The 14,679-nt window shown below is 46.3% G+C and overlaps 1 protein-coding gene across 4 annotated transcripts in view; it reads right to left on the reverse strand.

The window, feature by feature from the left end:
- The window catches only part of LOC122943996 (interferon-induced very large GTPase 1-like), a 47,462-nt gene extending 38,005 nt beyond the window's left edge, over positions 1-9,457 (reverse strand). For 2 of the 4 annotated variants that reach the window (XM_044302182.1, XM_044302184.1), the window contains exon 1: positions 9,357-9,457. The gene's annotated coding sequence lies outside the window, so the exon portion shown is untranslated. Of the gene's footprint in view, positions 1-9,332 lie in introns of all 4 variants that reach the window. The other 2 variants (XM_044302185.1, XM_044302183.1) reach the window with 2 other exon arrangements.
- Between the last annotated feature and the right edge of the window lie 5,222 nt (positions 9,458-14,679).

Genomic DNA, 14,679 nt, shown 5'->3' on the forward strand with positions numbered 1-14,679 from the left:
ACATCATTTTTCAACATACTGTACTTTTCGCTCTATAAGATGCATTGGACCATAAAACTAGAATTGCTGTATTCACCACCCCCCGGTGTTACTGAGTACTAGTGAACATTTGCATAATGGAAGAGCTGAACAACTCCCTCCGTACATGTTTTTAATAATATTTACACCTGGTGCAAAAAAAGGAGTAAAAACTATTCCAGTCAGGGGCTGGATTAGTTTTTACACCAGGCACACAGACTGCCGGAGGTGTGCCTAATTTATGACTAGGCCTGCGTCTCACCATTAGGCCCCATGCACACGGCCGTGTTTCACGGCCGTGTGCGGGCCGTGGAACCGCGGCCTGGATCCCTCCTGAGAGCAGGAGCGCACGGCGTCACTGGTTGCTATGACGCCGTGCGCTCCCTGCTGCCGGCACAGTACAGTAATACACTGGTATAGATCATACCAGTGTGTCACTGTATTGCGGCGGCAGAAGGGAGCGCACGGCGTCATAGCAACCAGTGACGCCATGCGCTCCTGCTCTCAGGAGGGATCCAGGCCGCGGTTCCACGGCCCGCACGCGGCTGTGAAACACGGCCGTGTGCATGGGGCCTTAATTAGACACTTTCTCCTCCAGCACAGAGGGAATCATAGTCCGGGGTAAAAAGCCATTCCTTGATAAATATCCTCCTTAGGGTCCATTCACACATCCGCAATTCTGTTTCACATTTTGCGGAACGGAATTGCGGACCCTGTCATTTCTATGGGGCCCCGATCCGGAAATGCAGACCCGCACTTCTGGGTCCACATTTCCGTTCCCGAAAAAAATAGAACATGCCCTATTCTTGTCTGCAATTGCGGACAAGAATAGGCACATTCTATTAGTGCCCGCGATGTGCGGTCCGCAAAATTTGAAACGCACATTGCCGGTGTCCGCGGATCCGCGAAACACACACGGATGTGTAAATGGACTCTTAGTGTGTAATAACCCTAAAAATTCTAAATGTATGACCATATGCTATGCAAGGTGTCGTTGAGATGAAGCCATCTGGAATCAAAGAAGACACAGCTGTCAAATATCAACTAATTATAACCGCGTTGTTTATGTGGTCTTCATTGTTAATAGCTGCGCAGTAAGGGTGCTACACACGTCGTGGCTGTGCTACATATTTAGTGCACCAAAAAAAATGCACAAAACTCATGTAATGTTTGCAATAACATACATGTATCTAGGGTGCATTTTCTTCGAACAAATGGAGCACACAGGAACCCTGAATTACATTAAGGGGGTCGTCTCACTTTGGCAAATGACGTTTATCATGTAGAGAAAGTTAATACAAGGCGCTTACTAATGTATTGTGCTTGTCCATATTGCTTCCTTTGCTGGCTTGATTCATTGTTCCATCACATATACACTGCTCGTATCAATTGTTTACGACTAGCGTTGAGCAAAGCGAGGTTTGGATCCATATAGCTTTCAAATATATGGGCTCCGGCGAGGGAAATTTGTTGTCTAATATATACAGCTGATAATATGTATGTGTGTATGTATGTCCGCAAAAGGAATCTGCACCGTCGCATTTACAATCATGAAATTTTGTACACAGGTACATCAGGTGTCCGGGAAGGTTTTAGACTGGGCCTCAGCTCTCTAGCACGTAACATTCCTGAGATATTCACAAAAAAAATGCATTAGCCAATAGAAGCATGGTCACATGACCCTTAACAGCCAATAGAAGCTCGCAGGCCCTTAGTCTCCACACACAGTTTTACACCAGGTTTCCATAACAACCCAGCTATTTTTTTCACTGCTGTAGGTCAGCTTTAAAGGAAATCTGTCACCAGGATAATCGCTATTGAAGTAAAGCCATAGTCTAATAGCACTTAGTACCTTATTTCCAGAAGTGCCTTTGTTTCAGCAATACAAGTTTTCTATCTTCTGAAAATCCTGTTTATTTGGTATGCAAATGAGCCAGTAAGGTGCCCAGAGGGGCGTCATTCTTTCAGGAAGGAGACCAAGCACACCTCCTGCCACAATGTGTCCACCCACCCCTTCTACATCACATTTAAGCCATAACTGCCCCCCTTTTCCCTGCTCTTAGCATGAGGGCAGGCTTGGGCACTATTAGGAGGCGTGCCTGGGCTCCTTCCTGCAAGATTGACGCCCCTCTGGGCACCTTACTGGTGACAGATTCACTTTAAAGTTGATGACACTGTTAAGGGTGGAGAGTGCTGTGGAGATAACAGTTCAGGGAGCAGGTAGGGTGGCCAACTTAAGAAACCCTGCCCCCAGGTCCCGCTAAGCCACACTTCTGTCAGCTGCAGGGGTGGGAGGGAGGGTGACTTCACAGTGCTGCTGTCTGAGAGTGAGCTGTTCAAAAGGACATCCCTGTGTCCATCCAGGCTGGATGGAAGACAGGGAGTCTGAAAGCCGGACTGTCTGACCTAAAACCGGACCTCTGGCCACCCTAGGGGCAGGCTGCTGGGTCACAGTTAAGGGGACGGTCCACTATGGAGGTCAGTTTTAAGGGGCAGATTGCTGTAGAGGCCACTGTTAGGGGGCAGGGTGTTCTGGAAATCACTATTAAGGAGATGGAGTACTGTGGAGGTCATTAATAAAGGGACGGCCACTGTGGAGGTCACTGTTAAGGGGGCAGGCGCTGTGGAGGTCTCTGTTAAGGGGGTAGGGAATGGTGGAGGTCACAGTTAAGGAAACGGTCCGCTATTGAGGTAAGTGTCAAGGGGTGGGCTGCTGTAGAGGTCACTTTTAAGGGAGCGGGGTGTTGTGGAGGTCACATTTTAATTGAACGGAGTTCTGTGGACGTCACTGTTAAGGGGGCAGATTATTGTGGAAATCACTGTTAATGAGATGGGGTACTGTGGAGGTCACTAATAAAGGGGCTGCCACTTTGGAGGTCACTGTTAAACGGGAAGCCGCTGTGGATGTTACTTTTAAGGGGGCAGGTCGCTGTGAAGGTCACTTTTAAAGGGGCAGGCACTGTGGAGGTCACTCTTAAGGGAGGAGGGGGCTGTGGAGGCCACTATTAGAGGGGCATTGGGGTACTGTGAGGTCACTGTTAAGGCAGCCGGGTACTGTGAGGTCACTGTTATGGGAGCGGGGTACAGTGGAGGCCACTGTTAAGGGAGCAAAGTACTGTGACAGTCACTGTTAAAGGGGCAGTCGCTGTGGAGGTCTCTGTTAAAGGGGCCGGGAATGGTGGAGGTCAGTTAAGGGGACTGTAACTTATGGTTAGTGTTAAGGGGCGTCTGCTGTAGAGGCCACTTTTAGGACGGGCCCTCGAGGAGGACACTGTCAAGGGGGTAGGGTGCTGTGGAACTCACTGTTAAATAGGGCAGTCTCAGCTCTCTAGGACGTACCGTTCCTGAGATATTCACAAAAAAATGCATTAGCCAATAGAAGCCTGGTCACATGACCCTTATCAGCCAATAGAAGCTCGCAGGCCCTTAGTCTCCACATACACACAGTTTTACACCAATTTTCCATAACAACCCAGCCATTTTTCTTCACTGCTGTAGGTCAGCTTTAAAGGGGCAGGGCGCTGTGAATGACACTGTTAAGGGAGCAGAGTGCTGCGGGGGTCATAGTTCAGGGGGCAGGTAGGGTGGACATTAAGGCCATATAAATCACAGAAGAAATGCACCAAACGGATATGCCCCTGACTATACTGGCTAGTCATAAATGCAGATATTAAAAGCTGAAACTTTTGCCAATATATTCCTGTCAGGAAGATATCGGAGCCCAACATGCACCACGTCACGGTTCTCAGCATGGCAAGGGGTCCTACCACTACGCTACCTATGGTGTGAACAAGGTCTGAAGGTGATGTAATCCAGCTCACAGCCAAGCTTCCACACAACCGCCCAGCAGGACAACTAAGGCAATGTGAACAAAGCCAGACTGTAAGCCACACCCATATCAGACCATGTGATGGAGGTTACCAGGTGCAAAGGATAGTGTTTGAATGCCAGGTAAAGGCACATACACTACATATAAAACAAGACAAAAACACAGAAATAGAGTGGCAAATCTGGGGGAGCTGCTCAACCACTAACACTGTAGCGTGTTTTTCATTGGGGGAGCAGCTCCCCCAGATTTGCCACTATATTTCTGTGTTTTTGGACATTAAGGCCACCCTCAAAAGATGGACTTTAAAACCCCGCCCCAGGCCCCTGTAAGCCATGCCCCTACTTGGTTAGGCCACGCCCCTAACACTCCACAGTCAACGGGGATTGAAAAAATGAAGGTAAAAATTTACTTCTGGCAGCTGCAAGGGAGGGAGGGAGGGTGACTTTCTCCCTGCAGCTCATGCTCAGACAGAACAATGCTGCTGTCTGAGAGTGAGCTGTTCAAAAGGACATCCCTGTGTCCGTCCAGGCCCTGCACCGGACGGAGAACAGAGAGTCTGAAAGCCGAAAGTCTAAAACCGGACCTCTGGCCACCCTAGGGGCAGGCTGCTGTGGAGGTCACAGTTAAGGGGACGGTCCACTATGGAGGTCAGTGTTAAGGGATGGGGTGTTGTGGAAATCACTGTTAAGGAGAGGGGTACTGTGGAGGTCCCTAATAAAGGGGCGGCTGCTGTGGAGGTCAGTGTTAAGGGGCCAGCTGCTGTCGAGGGCACTGTTAAGGGGGCGGGGTGTTGTGGAGGTCACAATTTAAAGGAACGGAGCTCTTTGGAGATCACTGTTAAGGGGGCGGGTTATTTTGGAAATCACGAGACGGGGTACTGTGGAGGTCACTAATAAATGTGCGGCCACTGTGGAGATCATTGTTAAAGGGAGGGCACTGTGGATGTTACTGTTAAGGGGGCGGGTGCTGTAGATGTCACTGTTATAATGGATACTGTTGATATCTTTTAATGACGCACACAAACATTAAATGAAATAGATGAAATATACAGGTCCTTCTGCTAGTAATATAATAATAATCTTTATTTATATAGCACCAACATATTCCGCAGCGGTTTACAATTCAGGGGTTCATGTGCAAACAGTGATAAATAACATAGCAGCAGACAAGTCAATAATTAGAACAAGAGGAATGAGGGCCCTGCTCGCAAGAGCTTACAATCTATGAGGAGAAAGGGGTGACACAAAAAGTAACAGTGCTGCTTTTGTACAATGGTTCAGCCATCTTGGGAAAATAGGGGAGTAGATATAAAGCTGTACGAGTCAGTAACCAGCCGATAGTGTAGTGCTTTTGGGTACATGGGTGCGGTGGAGAGTTTGGTCGAGGATCAGGTTCAGGAACTAATGATCATAGATGGTCTATATATGGAGAGGAGTCAGATCAGGAGATGTCAAAGGTCACTCTAAAAAGATGTGTTTTTAGGGAGCATGTAAAACCGCATATTGTGATTTAACCTAATTGTTTGGGGTATGGCATTCCAGAGAACTGGTGCAGCTCGGGAGAAGTCTTGTAGATGAGAGTGAGAGGTTCGGATTACAGTGGATGTCAGTCTTAAAACGTTTGCAGAGCATAGAGCACGGGTAGGATGGTAGACAGAGATGAGGGAAGAGATATAGGGGGGCGCAGCACTGTGAATAGCTTTGTGGGTGAGAATGAACAGTTTAAATTTGATTTTTCACTGTATGGGCAACCAGTGCAATGACTGGCACAGAGTGGAGGTGTCGTGGTAGCAGTTAGACAGATAGGTGACCCTGGCTGCTGCATTAAGAATAGATTGGATAGGGAAAAGCCTGGTGAGGGGAGGCCAATTATTAGTAAATTACAGTAATCGAGGAGGGAATGGATCAGGGCAACAATGAGAGATTTTGTTGTTTCCATAGTGAGAAAGGAGCGGATTCTAGAGATGTTTTTGAGGTGCAGGCGACATAAGCCGGTGAGAGATTGAATATAGGGGGTGAAGGAAAGAACACCGAGACAGCGGGGTGCTGCCTAGGCATGATGGTAGTGCCACACACTAAGATGGAGATATCTGGTTTAGGTCGGTTAGTAGAGAACACAAGAAGTTCAGTTTTTGAAAGGTTCAGTTTCAGATAGAAAGAGGAGATGATGTTAGAGATGGCAGACAGTCACTGTTGTTCAGTAATACAGCAGGTGGATGAAGTGTATAGTTGTGTGTCATCAGCAGGGAGATGGTACTGGAAACCAAATCTACTGATGGTCTTTCCAATTGGGACTGTGTAGAGAGAGAAGAGGAGAGGGCCTGGGACTGAACACGGAGGAATCCCAACAGCAAGAGGGAGAGGAGAGGAGAAGAAGTGGAGCCAGCGAATGCTACACTGAAAGACTGGTCAGTAAGATATAAAGAAAACCAGGAGAGGGCAGTGTCCTTTAGGCTGATAGATTGGAGCATGGTGTGTAGGAGATGGTGGTCTACAGTGTCAAAAGCTGCAGAAAAGTCAAGGAGAATGATCAGAGAGTAGTCACCATTGCATTTTGCTGTCAGGAGGTCATTTGTCACTGGTGAGGGCAGTTTCTGTAGAATGTAGGGTACAAATACCAGATTGTAATGGATGAAGGAGAGAGTGTGTAGAGAGATAGCAGATGAGGAAGAGTAGACCAGATTCTCCAGGAGTTTAAAGATGAAGGGAGGGTTGGAGACTAGTCTGTAGTTAGTTGTGCAGGATGGTTCAAGAGAAGGTTTTATTTAAATAATGGAGAGTGTTTGAAAGAGGAGGGGAAGATATTGGAAGAGAGAGGTTGAAGATTTTTGTTAGGGGAGTGGTGACAGCTGGAGAGAGAAACTGAAGTAGCTGTGAGGGAATGGGATCAGAAGTGCATGTGGTAGGACGAGAAGAGCCTGGCAACTTCTTCTTCCATGACTAGGTCAAACGTGGACTATGAGCCAGAAGAGATGCGGAGGGAAAGGGGATCAATTACACTTAGTGTCTGGGAGCTGATTACATGCCGGATGTTTTCTATTTTCTCTGGGAAGTTGGCGGCCAGGAGGGAGTGAAAAGTGTAAGTTCTTGGGTTGTTAAACAGTCAGACGATTAGGGTGATTAGGAGATTAGAAGTAGGTTTGGTGAAGTGGAGGGCAGAGTTATAGGTTCTTAGAATTAATTTGTAATGCAGGAAGACAAGGTCAAGTGTGTTCCCATCTTTATGTGTTTGAGAGTTAGAAAGTTGTGAAAGGCCAAGAGAGGAGGTTAGAGAGAGAAGCTGGGAGGCAGACGGGCAGATGGGGCTGTTTATGGGGATATTGAAGTCTCTCAACATAAGGGTTGGTAATTTTGAGGACAGGAAGTGTGGCAGCCAGGCAGCAAAGTGGTCCAGGAGCTGGGTGGGTGAGCCAGAGGGACGTTATACAACCGATACTCTGAGGAAAAGGGGATGGAAGAGCCTGAGTGTCTGGACCTCAAAAGAAGGGAATTAGAGTGATGAACTGGGGGGAGGACCTGGAATTGGCATTGTGGGGACAGGAGTATGTCGACTCCACCACTATGTCTGTTCTCAAGTCCGGGAGTATGGGAGAGGTGTAGGTCACCGTAGTTTCGCGAGACTTTGGTGAATAACTTCGGACTCCGATTTTAAAACTTGAAAACCAGTTTAAAACTTGGATCTGAAGTTGGCTTCGTTACCGAGGGTTTTTATATCATGTGTAAATGTTATTAAGAGCATGTATAGAGGTAGTTCTACCAAACAAGGGCTAATGTCTGCGATCAGAGATAACGCCAAATGTGACCACGGCGTCTGAAGGCTAAAAACGCAGAAGTACTGCACTTCAGGGCCAGAAACTCCTACCCTGGTTGGCGAACAGGGGAGCTATGTCTTAGCTCGGATGTACTGGGTTTCTCTCAATAAACCCAGCGTATTAGAGCTGTAGTTCCTATGGAGGCCTGGAGGTGGCAGGGCTCCATAGGAAAACAGCAAATAGGGTTTACCATGCAGTGCTAATGCATGCTAAAAGCAATCTGAACAACGAATTTCACCTCACCAGAACCCATACATTTCAATGTTGTACAGAGAAAGACCCATTCTCTGTACAACAGAGGTGGTCCCGGCGGAAGTGGGCGGAAGGATGGGATGCCTGCACCGGGGTGGGAATTTGGAAGGGAGGAGTGTTCATACTTGAGCCACATTGATACAGACCCAGATCGACAACCAGCAGCTGACTGGTCCAGCGTATCAGGATGTACTACCTGCCAGCCTGACATGATCACCTCAGAGGCAGCCAGCGCAGTGCAGACTACGAGGAATCACTAAGTGCCACCGATCTGCAGCGCCAGTGTCTGGGGAATCCAAATGGGAGGCTCATTATAGAAATGCCTATTCTTGACCGCAAAACGGACAAGAATAAGACATGCCTCATAATTTTTGCGGGGCCACGGAACAGAGCAATGGATGCGGACAGCACACAGTATACACAGTATACAGAATCAAAATACGTCCCCTATACCGAACGCAAAAAATGTTTGTGTGCATGAGCACTAAATCTGATGGTCAGCAATATATAGATAAGCTAAGCAAGCTTTAGGCAAAAAAAAAATATCTATTTCCTCATTTCCCTCATTCTCTTCTGTCCTCTATTTACCTGCAATAACAAAAATCTCTGCAAACCCTGCTCTGCAAAGGTAGTGAATAACAGAGCTGCCCTGAGTGACATGTCTGACTGCTGGGATACTCAGCATCATGTTGTATGTGTAGGACTACAAGTCCCAGCTGTACAATGACACTGCTGATACACACAGGATCTTCCTCCTACATGTTCTTGTGCAATGCTCTGCAGAACTCCTCTAGTCTGTCAGCTCTGTGTGTGCAGGATGAGGAGGGAAGATCTGTAGTACCCCAGATGGGGCACTACCATTCTTACACCTTACTACTGTCTCTAATGGCTAACAAATGTCATCTGTGTATTTGATTCCAGGTCCTTTGATATTGTGCCTTTATAACATTGTATTACATGTAACATGCCTGGTTATCCAGCAGGTGGCAGTGTATCTGACAGAGATCTGGGTCTGCCAAAGTTATGAAGAAGCGCCGGCCTCTCCATAACTTCGGCGCATCCAGCGCCAGTTCTAAATGTAAGACAGCTTCCGAGCTATCTTACATTTAGATCATTTTCTAGGCCAAAAACAAGCGTAGAAATTGGTGAATGAGATGGGCCTACCGGTCCCTTCCATGCCACACCCACAATGTTACACCTGACTAACTGTTGCGCCGCTATCTGCGCCTGAAATACGCCTAATTTAGGCGTATTTCAGCTTAGTAAATGACACCCTTAATGTTTTATCAATAACATAAAATGCTGCAGCCAGGATTTTATAAACAGAGAAATAAGAGCAACAGAAGAAAGGAAGAGCGAAAAGGAGAAAAAAAAAAAAAAAAAAGGATCAAATGAGAGAGAAAAAAAAAAAGAACAAATGACCTTTTAGTTCCTAACGTGACTTACCTTTCTCCGGAGTCCTTCAAGCAGGATGCAGAGGTTTGTGATCTTCTGCAGAGCTCTGGGATAGAAAGAAAATCGTCTCCTATTTATACAGGACAGATTCTGGTTTCACTTTCGATCTGAGTTTTCTTGTCTTTGAACTGCTGCATTGTGCTGTAGAATTGTCCTTAGATTTCCAGTCTCTGTTCACGACCAGTCTGTTCACGACCAGGAGCAAGCACATTATAATAATAACTCCTATACCAAGCACTTAAACAGGAGGAAAACCTGAACCCGGAACAATTCCCAGCGTTAACCATTAACATCAAAATAACAAGTCACAGTAATAACAGAAAACATAATGCAGTTTTATAAAAGCTACACAGAGTCAGAGCCACAGGAGAAAACAGAAATAATGACCAGGGATCTCTTCTACCCTTCATATTTTGGGCACAGTCCTTCAGACACACACAGCAGAAAAAAAGCATGGCATACAACTAGGGTTGCCACCTGGCGGGTAAACCATCGACCTAACCAATATTTCATCCAGAAGGTCGGTGCCGGTATTTTATTTTTACAGGCAATTATAATTGCTGGTAATTTTCTCTGACATGGTTTGCACATGTGCATAATAATTTTTACCGTCCACCCTCCTTGGTTTGGTGCCGGCGGAAGGATCGGATGCCTGCACCGGGGGGTGGGAATTTGGAAGGGAGGAGTGTTCATACTTGAGCCACATTGATACAGACCCAGATCGACAACCAGCAGCTGACTGGTCCAGCGTATGAGGATGTACCGCCTGCCAGCCTGACGTGATTACCTCGGAGGCGGCCACCGCGGTGCAGACTACGAGGTAGCACTAAGCTAGAAGAACTTTGTTACTGGCAGGCAGAAGTGCCACCGGTCTGCAGCGCCAGTGTCTGGGGAATCCAAATGGGAGGTCGGAGAACAGGACCCAGTTGGAGTGGACACAGGAGCTGCACCAGATGTCCGAGTTTTATGATCGCCGAATTGCATCATATATAGGCAATACCATAACCAATACTTTGTCCTACTAGATTTTACTGAAGCTGTGGCGCTACTGAAACAACAAGCGGACACATAATGTGGGATTTAAAATGGCCACAGCTTTATTGAATTGTAACAACACGTAACTTGTGAAAGCGGTATACCTGCCAGAGCGAGCCGCTTTGGGCACAATATCATAACCCAACTTCCAAGAGTCTCCAACTGAGAGATGAACCCATCTCAGTATTATCTCCCCAAACTCCATAAGTTCTGGCCTCATAACCACGGCAACGTCTTGAAGGTTAAACCTAACCTGAGAGATGGCCCCATGAGGTCAGAACCCAGTCAATACCATTCCGAAAATCCATATTCAATATATCTAGGCCTTTTGGGTTTGTGGACGCCATTCAGTCTTTTCAGGGAATTACCACCACTCTCAATCTCTCTATGTCCAATGGAAAAAAACACCCATGCAGCGGACAAACGCCATATTCAGTTTTCGGTTTTAGCCGCAAACCAGGAAGATTTAGAAGTATTTCTGACCAAACCAGTGAAACGTCTTTGACTAGGGCACAACGTCTGGCTAAGGCCCCATTCACATGTCCGCAATTTCGTTCCGCATTTTGCGGAATGGAATTGTGGACCCATTCCTGGTCCGCATTTCTGTTCCCCAAAAAAAATAAAACATGTCCTATTCTTGTCTGCAATTGTGGACAAGAATAGGCATATTCTATTAGTGCCGGCGAACTGTGGTTCGCAAAATGCGGAACACACATTGCCGTGTCCGTGTTTTGCAGATCCGTGGATCCGCAAAACAAGCAACGACGTGTGAATGGGACCTAAATCTGCTGTTTTGGTTCTTTTGAGAGTGCAGGTCATTCCCCCCTGTCATGTATAATAAGAATGAAGGGGTAAGGACAGAGTTTCCATATGTGGGCTACTTCTTAGTAAAACTGAGACCAACGAAAACCCCTGATGCCCCTCTATCTCACCTGTACCTGCGACAGAGGGGAATACTAAGTTGCTGCCGTAAGGACTCACAGCTGCTCGATTGAGGCCCAGTATACAAAAGAATGTCCTATGATCCACACCCGAACTGGCTATGTTCCATGTTGGGACGAATATGGCTTTTGTATCGGTTATCTCTACCACCACTTTTTTTTTTTCGATCTCTACTTCAGACAAACTGTGTACAAAAGCCGTGGTTGTCAGCTCCTATCCAAAAAGAATGCGCAGTGAAAAGGCATTTTGACAGATCTGCCCGGCTACAACAGGCTGCTAGAATGTGGGGGAATTCATATAACGAAAGAGCTGAGCATACAACGGGACAATACGACCATTTCCCTGCTGATCCGTTTTGGACTTCGACAGCCAAGTAAGAATTGAATCAGAAAATAAACGGACATCAACTTTTTGAAAACTGCCTTTTAACTCGGTCCGTTGTGATATTAATTTGTTAATGTGAAAAGCACCGAAAAATAAAAAGAGTGTTTTGAAAGAACCAGCACACGCACCTTGAAGGGCCAGTAGTAGCTGATTCACAATGCCAGTGGAAATTGGTCTGCGTTTGCCCGTATTTGTGCAGGATTTATCGGCTTAATTATTATCTTTTATTATGTTTTTTACATTTTTTTTTAGGCCTTAAACAATTTTCTTATCCAAGAAATGGGAATGTACTCCCTCCCATTCCATTCATTGACACAGGTAAGCTAGTGCGGATCCCGTATTCTCCGTCCCTTGCTTGTCACATCGAGCCATCAGAGCCAGGTGCTGTAATAGGATCAGAAGGTGATAGGAGCTATGGAGTGCTTCACCAGGTTCAACAATTCTCTGAAAACGATGTCCCACTGTGGAGACAGTGTATGGAGTTAGGTTCACTTCTAATTTATCAGCAACAAAATCTTAAACAAACAGAACGCTAGGTAATTGTGCTAATAGCAGCTACACCAGCTACATAGTGCTGCAAATAAACTAAGACCTGCGTGAGAGTCTAGTGCAGGCTTAGGGCTTGTTCACACAACTGTTGCCCCTCCATTGCCATATTGCGGCACGTATACGGCGGGTCCGCAATACACGGGGCACTGGCCGTGTGCATTCCACATCACGGATGCGGACCCATTAACTTGAATGGGTCCGCAAATCCGGAGATGTGGTGCGAATGGAACGGAAGCACGGAACAGAACCCCACGGAAACACTACGGAGTGCTTCCTGGGGTTCCGTTCCGTGCCTCCGCACCGCAAAAAGATAGAACTTGCTCTATCTTTTTGCAGAACGGACGGATCGCGGACCCCATTCAAGTGAATGGGGTCGTGATCTGCATGCAGCAGCCCCACGGCCAGTGCCCGTGCATTGCGGACCGCAGCACGGGCACGGAGGGGCAACGGTCGTGTGAACAAGCCCTTAGGCAGCTACATAAAACTGAGTAGCCGAATAAGCCAAACGCCTGTATGTTTGTGTGCACAAATTCAAACCGGATTCCCAAAAAGTTGGGACACTAAACAAATTGTGAATAAAAACTGAATGCAATGATGTGGAGATGGCAATATTTTATTTGTAATAGAACGTAGATGACAGATCAAACGTTTAATCCGAGTAAATGTATCATTTTAAAGGAAAAATATGTTAATTCAAATTTTCACGGTGTCAACAAATCCCCAAAAAGTTGGGACAAGTAGCAATAAGAGGCTGGAAAAAGTAAATTTGAGCATAACGAAGAGCTGGAAGACCAATTAACACTAGTTAGGTCAATTGACAACATGATTGGGTATAAAAAGAGCTTCTCAGAGTGGCAGTGTCTCTCAGAAGCCAAGATGGGTAGAGGATCACCAATTCCCACAATGTTGCGCAGAAAGATAGTGGAGCAATATCAGAAAGGTGTTACCCAGCGAAAAATTGCAAAGACTTTGCATCTATCATCATCAACTCTGCATAACATCATCCGAAGATTCAGAGAATCTGGAACAATCTCTGTGCGTAAGGGTCAAGGCCGTAAAACCATACTGGATGCCCGTGATCTCCGGGCCCTTTAACGACACTGCACCACAAACAGGAATGCTACTGTAAAGGAAATCACAGAATGGGCTCAGGAATACTTCCAGAAACCATTGTCAGTGAACACAATCCACCGTGCCATCCGCCGTTGCCAGCTGAAACTCTACAGTGCAAAGAAGAAGCCATTTCTAAGCAAGATCCACAAGCTCAGGCGTTTTCACTAGGCCAGGGATCATTTAAAATGGAGTGTGGCAAAATGGAAGACTGTTCTGTGGTCAGACGAGTCACGATTCGAAGTTCTTTTTGGAAATCTGGGACGCCATGTCATCCGGACCAAAGAGGACAAGGACAACCCAAGTTGTTATCAACGCTCAGTTCAGAAGCCTGCATCTCTGATGGTATGGGGTTGCATGAGTGCGTGTGGCATGGGCAGCTTGCATGTCTGGAAAGGCACCATCAATGCAGAAAACTATATTCAGGTTCTAGAACAACATATGCTCCCATCCAGACGTCATCTCTTTCAGGGAAGACCCTGCATTTTCCAACAAGATAATGCCAGACCACATTCTGCATCAATCACAACATCATGGCTGCGTAGGAGAAGGATCCGGGTACTGAAATGGCCAGTCTGCAGTCCAGATCTTTCACCTATAGAGAATATTTGGCGCATCATAAAGAGGAAGGTGCAACAAAGAAGGCCCAAGACCATTGAACAGTTAGAGGCCTGTATTAGACAAGAATGGGAGAGCATTCCTATTTCTAAACTTGAGAAACTGGTCTCCTCGGTCCCCAGACGTCTGTTGAGTGTTGTAAGAAGAAGGGGAGATGCCACGCAGTGGTGAAAATGGCCTTGTCCCAACTTTTTGGGGATTTGTTGAAAATTCTGATTCAACATATTTTTCCCTTAAAATGGTACATTTTCTCAGTTTAAACTTTTGTCCCGTGATTTATGTTCTATTCTGAATAAAATATTAGAAGTTGGCACCTCCACATCATTGCATTCAGTTTTTATTCACGATTTGTATAGTGTCCCAACTTTTTTGGAATCCGGTTTGTAATATTAAAAAGCTCTACACAGTATATTTCTGAAAACTAAGGGGTTACCAACAGGAAATGTTTAAATAAATATATATAAGAAAGAGGAACAAATTCCAGGATGGATTGCTTCAACCAGTTCAACATTTCTCTAAAAACGATGTCCCATAAGCAGGGTGACACTGCAGCTGCTGACTGCTCCGCATGTGGAGCCAGAATGCGGAACTTGATCATCTGGAAGGGGGGCAAAGAGAGTCTGCTATATCATTGCGTACCCCGGGAACTTGTTTTGCCTTAGGCCTCATGTGGTTG

Source organism: Bufo gargarizans, chromosome 7 (genome assembly GCF_014858855.1).
Source record: "Bufo gargarizans isolate SCDJY-AF-19 chromosome 7, ASM1485885v1, whole genome shotgun sequence".
Lineage (NCBI taxonomy): Eukaryota > Metazoa > Chordata > Amphibia > Anura > Bufonidae > Bufo > Bufo gargarizans.